Source organism: Tinamus guttatus, unplaced genomic scaffold, assembly GCF_059628265.1.
Source record: "Tinamus guttatus ecotype Peru unplaced genomic scaffold, ASM5962826v1 Tinamus_guttatus_pri_ptg000550l, whole genome shotgun sequence".
NCBI lineage: Eukaryota > Metazoa > Chordata > Aves > Tinamiformes > Tinamidae > Tinamus > Tinamus guttatus.
Window position 1 is genome coordinate 680,454 of NW_028289084.1, and position 11,085 is coordinate 691,538.

General features: G+C 43.8%; 1 long non-coding RNA gene across 1 annotated transcript; it reads right to left on the reverse strand.

Moving 5' to 3' along the window:
- Positions 1-332: 332 nt before the first annotated feature.
- On the reverse strand, positions 333-3,697 carry LOC104575104 (uncharacterized). Its single transcript, XR_015913918.1, has 4 exons — positions 3,604-3,697; positions 2,046-2,202; positions 1,323-1,430; positions 333-442 (listed from the first exon to the last, which is right to left on the reverse strand). It is a non-coding gene; the product is annotated as an uncharacterized LOC104575104 (long non-coding RNA).
- Between the last annotated feature and the right edge of the window lie 7,388 nt (positions 3,698-11,085).

An 11,085-nucleotide genomic window follows, 5' to 3' on the forward strand; every position in this document is an offset into this window, starting at 1 on the left:
TTTATTGTTTTTTAGGTACCTTATTTATACCCAGCTCTCCTCGTCGTGGCTGCTGCTTATTGGTGAGGACTACAAAGGACAGTAGCTAGTAACAGATTTATGATTGGATGATTCTTAGCTTGGCCAGTTTCTGCTCCGTGGCCAAACCTCCTTAAACTTGTTAAGAACTGTCTGCTGTCTTGGTGTGAACTCCCTATCTCATAGATACATTCTAATCTTTTCAAGGTTAACATTGTCTGCTAAGGGAGCCAGGGATTTCACAGACCAGCTGCAATCCCTGACAGTACCTGAAAGAGTATATTTTCCTGGTTATAGCTTACTTCAGATAGCTTTCTGTGTGGGACAAGAGGCAATCTATTTCAGCATCTTTCTTCTCATACAACTCCTTTCCAACCCAAGGCAAAGATGACAGAAACGCAAACACATACCAATCACATCGTACCTGCAATAAATTAATTCTGTAAATTTCTCAAAGAATTACTTAATTTGTCTCATTGTAAAGAGTAGCAAACTCAAAAGTATTTAAGGGGATGTAGAGATCGATTCCAATTAAAGCAACTGACACATAGTTATAATCCCAAGTTCCTGAAGACATGTTAAGATACTCTATATGAAAACAGAAATATATATTTCAATAGGCACATCTAGATGTGTGATATATTTGGAGATCCACACAGAAATCCTACAGATCCTCTTTATTCAAATCATTCAATGTTACCAATGCCAAATTTCTTGAAGAATTTAAAGAGTTGCTAAGAATTTCTTTCTAAACTTTGCAAGTAAAAAAGTAAGATAGAAGTTGAACTAAGTTATCGGCTTATTAGCTGACCCTTCCATATGTTAGAACTATGTATGTGACCCATAAGATGCATCACAGTTACAGTGGCCTTAACATGACCAATGAATTCTTTAGGCTGCTGCTATGCACTCATCACAGTGTGCTTGCTGGATTGGTAGCAGGGGGAAGGGAACAAAAAAAAGCAACCCCCCCTCCCCCTTCTTCTTACCTGAAGTTGTTGTAGTTTATTTGGAACATTACATTCATGCATAAAATAAACAAATATTACTCTCAGAATCTTTTTGCAGATTGACTATATATCACAACTGCTATATAAACTTGGCAGATCTCACCAAGGATTATGTACTTGCCAGAAGTGAAGTAAAATTAATTCAGTTGAGCTACCTCACTATAAAAGACCTATTATTTCCTGCCACAGCATCCTTTTAGTCATGCTAAGAAACATGCATAAGTATAGAATCAGCAATAAAGTGAAATTGCATGAAAACAGCACAATGATTGAGGCTACAGTTACTTCACTTACTTGGGGTGCATCTTCTTCCTGTGTCACACTCACAAAGTTCTCAAACATGGCTACCATTGAAGGTGCAGCTATTACATGACAATTTACAAGATCAGATAGAAAATGAACCTAATGAATAAAAAAAAAATCTAATTTAAATTAATACTTAATCAGTAATTAGCTGATTACGATTGTGTAGCTACACAAGAACAAATAAGCATTAATTCAACTGCTAAAACAAACCACCAATAAAATGATAATTCACCTAAGAAATAAACTTTCTGTACAGACCCCCCCATAATCCCAATCAACATGACTTGAAGCAATGCCTGTTAAACTTTATTGTAATAGTCCCTACAATCTATATGACTCCAATAAATGGAGATGGGATGGAGGAAAACACACAGTTGGAGGTCAGTTTTGCAATCATAACATGATTTTTCCCCTCTCCTTAGGAAGGCAATCTCTTGAATACCACACATTTCTCCTGATACATCTATGGAACACTGCTTTGGAGGACAGAAGAGACAACCTTGCATACAGAAACCCTCTAGCCCCTCTAGATGTCAAAAAAAAACAGTAAATCATTAAGGTGGGGGAGGAGGAAGGAAGACAAGACAAGACAAGACAAGACAAGACAAGACAAGAAAAAAAATCATTAAGGTGGGGGAGGAGGAAGGAAGACAAGACAAGACAAGACAAGACAAGACAAGACAAGAAAAAAAAAAGATCCCACTTACTTACTAAGTACTCAGCTTCATTTTACATATTCACTTTCAAACATTCTTTGAGCTGGCGGATCATAGCTTCTACAAATTCCCCACCAAAGTTGTAGTTCCTGGCATTCAGCAACCCAACTAATGTTGTATAAATGGTAAGCTTTTCTGGTAATAGACATGCACTGATTTAAATGAAAAAAAACAAGCATCGTATTAGATGTTGATTCATCATATGCCAAACACTGCATTACATAGCATTTTTGAATCTGCATAGTGTAGGTTAAACTTGTCTGTGTTTAAGTAAGTGAGGTAAACTGCTAACCTGACCTTAGTTATCTGTTCTGTGGAAAATAGTTTATAGAACAGCAATCTTTTAGGAATGTATATGCCACTTTTAAAAACATTTCAAGATATTTTATTTTTAATTCTTCTTAGTCGGTAAACGTTTAGGATTATAGAAAGACCTAAAACCTATAGCAACCACACTTTAAGACATTTTCAACGGCAGTTGAATATGGACAAAAGCTGTTATTGAAACAAAGGACGTAACGTATGATTAGAAGCAGAAGTCAGAATGGTTTTGTTTTCCAGAATACTCTATGAGAACATGGCCAAATAATGCAAGAAAAAAAATATACTACATTGAACAAGTTGCCTCACGTTAACCATTTTAGAAGTTATTTTATTATACTAGAACAGTAAGATTACACAAGCGATGTAAACATTTTATATCACTTAAAATTTTAATTCGATTATAAGTTTCTCAACTTCTCAAGTGATTTTCAATATAGGGTCTTGAATAAATTGATAGGCTAGGTCCTACTGTACTCAACTTATTTTTTTCAAATATATTTTGTAAATGTGTAAGCCTTCAGAGGCATTCAGCTGCTGTGGGAAACATTTATAGCTTGACTTTTTATGAACAGTTCATGAACAGTGCTACAAAATGGATTTAAAAGTTCCCATGCATCTATAACACAAGCTGGCACTGGTGGTATACTATTGTGGACCTCACACAACCCCCTCCTAGGACATGTGACCAGTAACCCAACACACAAAGAAGCTTTGTTCCAGTGCTTTGCTAAGGAGAGGAAGGAGTCCTGCTAGCCAAGGAGGGAGTCTACTTCTGGCCATTTTGTGTCTTCACTACTACATAGTGGGCTTGTGGTGACAGGTGCACCTCAGACTCACAAAAGGGGTATAGGCAGGGGAGGGATGCACAGATAAGAATTGGCACCCAATAGATTTGGTATTTTTTTTAGTGACTGTTGCATTCAGAAACAAGATACTACCCAGCATACTCCCCTTGGCAATCAGAAAGCAGTTCTGGGCTCTACTCTATCTGCTTATGACTTTACACACACATTTCAATTGAGAGTACTTTATAGAGGCATTTTCTTTGATTTATCTACTATTGACTAAGCTTATTCTCAGATTTATTTTGTCTGGAGCAAGATGAACGCTAAGTTATAACAGCGTTCAAGAACTAAAAGCTGTTCACAGCATTTAAAGTACTTAAAATACTTAAACTTATCTATTTGACATAGATAATAGAGCACCTCACAAGTCTTCTGCATATGTACATAGTACAGAGTATTCTTAAAATCTTGCTTTTATAGTTTGGTAGATCAGCTTCCAAGACACCAGCTAGGCCCTCCAAGTTGCTCTCCAAAGAAGTACTCTAAGAAAGAAAACAGTGTTTCCTCATCAATCAGGCATGTCAGCTATCCCCTCAGTGGAAGACAAGCAAATCAGATAAAACAAAATATTACGTTGCATTTTCTTCTTGTTGGAAGTAATGATTCAAATCCATTAGGAATGCACAATGTCTCTCATTTGCTAGAAATAAGAAGCAGAAATGTCTAAGAACAATCTCAATTGTGAGTTCTCCTCCACAGCAAGGAGCTCTAGTGCTTTCTTGGTAAGCAAGGGTTAACATAGCATCAGAAGTCTCTCAATAACTGAATTAAACATTAAGTTAATGACATCTGGGGACGCAGAAGTTCACAGCTTCTACATGACTAAATTAATGTTAAGACCCACCATTTTTGCCCTCATCCTTTTTTCTCTCCACTTGTTAATGACACCAAACCCAGCTAGGTTCTAAGATCACTTGTGACATGGCTAGGATTTTGTTGTCGTTGTTGTTTTTACACATCTCATTGCTTCTGCATTTTCCAAGGAATAGGGGGAAATTATGGATAATGTTCACATTATCTCCCACATCTGGAGTATTGTGTCCAGTTCTGGGCTCCCCAGTACAAGAGGGATGTGGAGCTGCTGGAGAGAGTCCAGCGCAGGGCCACAAGGATGATCAGGGGCATGGAACATCTGCCCTATGAGGAGAGGCTGCGGGAGCTGGGCCTGCTCAGCCTGGAGAAGAGAATGCTGAGAGGGGATCTAATCAGTGTCTCTACATACCTCAAGGGAGGGAGTGAGGAGGATGGTGCTGGCCTCTTTTCAGTGGTGGCCACTGGCAGAACTAGAGGTAATGGCCACAAACTGAAGCACCAAAAGTTCCGCGTGAACTTAAGGAAAAAATTCTTAACAGTGAGGGTGACAGAGCCCTGGAATGGGCTGCCCAGAGAGGTTGTGGAGTCTCCTTCTCTGGAGATCTTCAAAACCCGCTTGGATGCAGTTCTGTGCCACATGCTCTGTGCAGGGAGGTTGGACTGGATGACCTCTAGAGGTCCCTTCCAACCTTAAGCATTCTATGATTCTATGATTCACAAATTTTGACTTATACCTCTTTATTAGTTATATGTCATCAATTTCTCAAAGTTTTAACATTTAAGAATTTTCTTTTTAAAACCCCAGCTTTGCAAAGGCCAACCTTTTCTAGCTAGAATGTTTCAGACTGGTCTCAGATAAGGACTTTCTCTTTTTGGACCACTAATGAACTGCTAACACATAACAGCACATAAAACAAATAAAACAATCTACTATGTTTAAGGACCCTAAGCCACAAAAAAGAAATAGAAATAGTATTGATACCTTTTCTCCCACCCTGCATATTAAAGATTCAAGTCTCTCCTCTATTTCAGATGGCTCAGATGTTCTCCTCCTTTTGTGAGGTTGCCCTGTTTCAATACATTGAATATGTTATTAGATGCCTGCTTCTTTAAAAAAAAAAGGAAATAAAAAGTTATCCGTATACTTTTGTCATTCCAGCAACATACTATTAAAAAACCAACCAAACAAACAAAAAAAAAGCAAACAAAAAAAGACAAAGCATTCAAGACTGACCCTTTAAACATGAAAAACAAAAGTATACCCATATTACTGATGACCTAGTACATGAAGCATAAACAGTTAACATTGTAGATGTAGCAAATTTTATTTAGGGTTAATTCTGCTCTTCTGCTAGTGTAAGTCAGTATATGTTGGATAAGCTAAAACCACATTAGAGTTACCAGCTACTGCATATTTCCTTAGTGCTTTTTCACACCCTTTCAGCATATGAAAAAATAAACCATTTTAGGAATCCTTGCTTATATTATTAGGTTTTTAGGTTAGTTTAGAAAGCTTATTAAAAGAAAAGCCCATTTCAGTTTCTGAAGTCTATCTCTAGTCCTCCAAGCTCAATGTTTTCTGAATGCTTTCCATTAAAGTCTCTACAAAATACAAGAACGTGTACTTCTAGCGATGCATATGCAGTGCGGTGTATTCTGGTCAGTTTATACTCCCCATATTTAGGGTGGACCCAGGAGATGGCTCAGAAGAGAATGGATCTATAGCCCGTTACATAAGCCAGTTCCTTGCACCAGAGCGCCCCACAGTGGCGCCAGGTTGTCTCCAGACAAACAGCTAGAAAAGGCAGACCAGAAACGATCCTGCACCCCATGGAGCGCCTCACTACAGCATCCCGTAGGGCAACAAGCGGGACCAAGTCCAGCACTGAGGGAGGGGGCACCTCAGCTGAGACTTGTTCCTCTCCCAGCCCCAAGGACAACACGATCCCAAGCACAGGGCATGCAGAGCCCAGACCCTGGTACTCCATTCATCCACGCTTACCATCACTCTCGTCGCTGTGCTGTCGTCGTGCCATATTAGTACTGCCACTGCACGAAATCTGAGGGTAGAATTGAGAGAAGCAAAAATGCTACAGCAGGGGAAAAGAAGGAAGAGCACTATATAGAGACTGTGGAAAAAGGATCCCTACTTCCTGTTTGTCTCAGTCTTCTTCCGGGGTAAAAGAGCAGTAGGAAAAGCTACTGTCTTCTCGTGATTCCGCAACTCTATGGGTGTAGGCGCTGCTTGACCTGCTTGTCTATATAAAAGGAACTTGGATTATTTCTAAGTAGGGGAAAGGAATAGATACAAAGTTAATTAATTGTCCATGAAGTGAAAAAATCTTATTCCATCTGGCTTACATCTAGCCTCTCTTGAAGGCTGTCTTGATGACGTCTGGTGGCATGCATGTGCCTTGAGATATTGGATCGAATATTGTGCTGGGTCTCTGCTGTTCCCAGGGCAATGGAAATGTGATGGATGTGGGGATTGGGGAGATGTGTGATTTTCCCCGATGAATGAGATGAGATCTTGTAGACATGGTACTCTGGGTACAGTGCTAATACTGTGCTAAGCTTAAACTCTTTTCCCCCTTCCCCTTCTCCCCCTCCCTCCCTGCACCAGAGACTGGCCCATGCATTGGTGAAAGTGGACTGACAAGACCCAGGTGAAGCCTTATGCATCCCTGTTGTCCTTCTTCAAGCAAATGGCTAGAGAGACCATGTTCCCCTTTCTTCAGCCCCCATGTCCCATGCGCGTTGGTGGGTACCTGTGGCTTGCAAGCCAGAGGGCCGGTCCTGAGAGCGAGGTGGGGGATGCCCAGAGCAGCTTATGGTTGATCGCCAAGCTACTTCTGGAAAAGCAGGGCTGGTGGCAGGAAAGGCAGCAGGGAATCTGGAGCAGATCCTGCTGACTGCGCTCCGCAGCCTGGATGAGGTGTTGCTGGGACACGCCAGTGAAAGACACTCTTGCAGCTGCTAAGGAGGCTCACCAGCTGCCCCAGGAGGTGACAAGGGCAACCCTGGGTCGAGTGGAGAAGCTAAAGCACCAATCTGCCTTTGTGGCCACCCACATTGCAAACCACTGGAGGCGAGCGGAAACAGCGAGGGGTCCATCCCTGGTGCTGCGGGCACTGGTGTGAAAAGCGGATTGGGATGTGGATACCTGAGGCAGCAATGTCTGGGCCCGCAATGAGCCCCCAAAGCTCAGAGTTGAATACCAAGCACGAGAGGGTGGCAGCTGCCCATCTGGTGGCAGAGCAGCGGCTCACAGGACCGAGTGCAGCCCCTCTGTGAGGGACCACAGTTCCTCTGATTTTAAAGCATCAGGGCTGCAGGGGTGCTACTGCCAGAAACCCCATGAAGGCTTGTTAGAGTGGCTGTTGAGGCTGTGGGATGACACGGCAGAGATGGTTCATTTTCCTAAAGAGGAGCTGGATGGGATGGGGGCTCTGGCCCAGGATCCCTGGATGTGCAGTGCCCTCTGCCCTGGCAGCAGCAGAGCCGAAACCTTTCCCCCTCTCTAATGGACTGGATGCCAGGCACAGCACGGTTAACCAGGCATCAATGGCAGTCTCCCCATCTGGACTGCTATCACAGAAGGGATAAGCCAGCTGCGGCCATCAGGAATACTAACCAGAATTTCCTCCTCCAAGTTTACAGGACAGGATCAGATCCCTGTGGGAGCATAGAAGGAGCAGGGGCTTAAGGTTTAGAGCCAGAAGCCATTTTATTGAGCATCATCCCAAACTTATATATTCTCTGAGTATGTGAATATGCACTGTCCCCACGCTGTCCACGCGCTCTCTCCCCCTGCCTCCAGCCAAGCCCTTGACTCTATTGCTATCTGAGTCCAATCCTGCTACCAGTCAGCAGGTAACCAACCAGACCAGCGTGTCCAGCCTGTGTTTTAGGTTTCTCTATTTGCTAATCTGTTATTTAGCACATTCCTAACTTTCACAGTTTCCCACAGTTTCTCACAGTTTCCCACAGATCCCCACAAGCAAAATTATCTGGACTACAGTGCTGTGACCCACCCCTCCCCCTCTTAAAGAGATGGCACTGCCTGTGATTGGGGCGTGGGCAGGCACAGCCGGGAAACCATAGCACTGCAGTGTCCAGTAACTCGACTCCTCTGTTACTAAGACTCCTCTGTTAGCAGGGATGGGAAGATGGGATGCAGGCAGATAACCGTGAAACAGAAAGAAAGGGCAAGATGCGGCACTGTTCTGATAGCTGCTGTGAGTCAGCATGCCATGGTGGGAAGTGAATGATAAAACCAGCGCAGAGCTGCTTGAGCAATGACTGCAGCCAGAGCAGCGCACAGCCCCCAGGGGGTGGGAGAGCACAACAGCCAGGAGAGTGTGGCCAGGACCTGTAATACCCACTGCCCCACTGGCAGCGTACAAGGAGCAGGAGCTATCAGCAGCACAAGCAGGGGCCTGGCAGCAATGGCCCTGTTGCACCCACTTAGCTCGACAGCAGTTGCGGACTAAAAGGGGATATATCTGCAGAAGGCAAAAGTCTGGGGAGCTGTGGCAAACTGATCATATTGGACCCCTGCCAGAGAGCCAGCGGCACAGATATGTCCTGATTGCTGTAGATGCCAGTTCTCATCACCTACTCCTGCGCCACAGCTACCCAGACTCATGTCACTAAGGCATGAGAAGACTTCATTGGGTTATATGGTTTCCCAGTGGAAGTCCAAAGGGATCAGGGTATGCATTTTACAGGGAATTATGTTCAAGATTGGGCTGGAGAGTGAGGAATAGTCTGGACATATCACACACGCCACCATCCGCAAAGAGTGAGTGAATAAGCTGCTCAAAAAGCAGCTGTGCAAATTATTCCCTACTAGTACTCTCAGAGGTTGGAGCAAAAACATTTGTCAGGCAACTGCCTGCCTTGACGTCCGCCCACCGTGTGGCTCGTTTCAAAAGGGAATCCATTGAGCAGCCATGTGTGCTGAGAGTGCAACAGCTATACCTTCGAGCTTGCCTCCCCAGGTGAGCCATGCTCAAGAGGGCAGGGTTGGGTCTGCGATTGTAACACAAAGAAATAACCCTGGAACTGGAGAGCTGCCATGTTGTGAGTATGGGACTGGCGGTTCGTGGTATTTTGGTCGCATGTTTCCCTGCAATAGTTTAGCTCTGCAGGTGGATGGGAATTGCCTTGAGGAGGCGAAGATTGCAATCCACTACACCAGATCCTAACCCCTGCAATGTGCACAGGGGGACCAAATAGCCTAACAACTGATACGTGAGTGGATAGGGGTCCCCGCTATCCAGGAAGGAGATTCCTTGCAGCCCACTTGGCAACGAGGAAGTTTTGGGTCTACAGGGCATGCTGTGTGGGTGCATGATCCAACTAAACCCAAACAGCTGGAAGGTAAAATAATTGCTGATAGGCTAGGAGACACCCACCTGATACTAACCAAAGGGGAAAGTGTCCCAGTCTATGTCCCCTCTAGGAGACTTTCGCCCAGAGAATCTAGACTTGACGAATGTGCCAAGCAGAGCCATGAGATTGTTGTTCTCCATCCTGACCCTGTACACTGATGGGGGTTGGGACACTGACGGAACCACGGTGAGCACATCAGATCCAACATCCACAAGATAGAAGAGCCTACTCCAAGGACTACACAATGTAAAGTCTGAAGAATCAGTGCAGAACAACCTCTAGCAGTGACTGTCATCATGGCTGTTGGATTTGGGACTACGAGGAAAACGCATTATGCTGCTGGTCTTCTGGGCTGAGCAGTTTTCTGTTCAAAAATCTAATAATTTACTATATATATGTGTGCGTGTGTGTGTATATATTCACTATGATTTAGTTGCACACCTTAACTGTTAGGCTAATACCAGAAAGGCATGTCTGAAACTTGTCCATGCGCTGGTGGCACCAATACCATGTCTCCATTGTTAGGTCCGGTATCCGAATTGACAGGGAGAGAGACAACCACCATAGATATATATTGTCTTTTATTAATAGAAGAAAGATAATAAGTATTACCAGCTAGCTGGGGTCCGGGCTTTCCCACGCAGGGGTCACACCACGGACCCCGACCACTTCGGGCGCCCCTCTTTTATACCGTTCTTACCCAAGAGTGTTCCCCCTCCCGTTTTCCTGTTTTCCATTCTTGTTAATGTTATCTATTTTGCTGAATTAAAACATCTGGATAAGCAGCCCCTCTATCATCCTGATTGAGGGCAGGGCACCCTAACCCCACCACCTATCAAGGGTCCAGACCTTGCCATGAGCAGGGCATCCTGACCCTGCCATCTATCAAGGGTTCTGCCCCTGCCATGAGCAAGACATCCGGACTCTGCCAGTTATCATGGGTCCTTGTGCTCTAAGACTCAGCTTATTCTACATTAGCCATTTAACCCCTACCTTCCCGGCTAATGCACCCTACATTCCCCCCTTTTTCTTTTGCTAATATCAGAGAATCCTTTCTCGATCTTTCTGAGTTTGTCGCATGAACATTATGTGCATAGAATTAACTCGATTTGTAGCTTTTTCCATTACCCCCATTACACATTTCCACATTATACAGATACACAGTAACAGTAATAACAGAATTACAAATACGCGTAATCCTTCTTTTATCAGTCCTGATATCCACCCAGGTAACCCTCCAAACAATGACTCTAGCCATCTGTCCATCAGTCCTTCTTCCCGTGTTATCTTCTGAGTGTGTTCCTTGAGCCAGCGCAATTGTTGTTGAATCGATTGGTCCGACAGGTTAAAACAACATAGTCCTTCAAACTCTTCACATCCTTGTCCATGCGCGAGGAGCAAGAAGTCTATAGCCGCTCTGTCCTGTAGTAGTGCATGTCGCAGGCTGTTCTGATCGAGCAGGAGTTGTTCCAATACCTCGGTTGTCGCATTTGCTTGCTTCTCACTCCAACAGGCTAACTTTGAAAGCTCCCTTAATGCATTTCCTGCTGCAGCTCCTGGCACAAAGATAGCTAAGGCGACCCGCGCGGTTACAGATATTAATTGTACATTATCATTACATTCCGGTGTTAAACCAAGGGAACGCTTTTGCCTTCT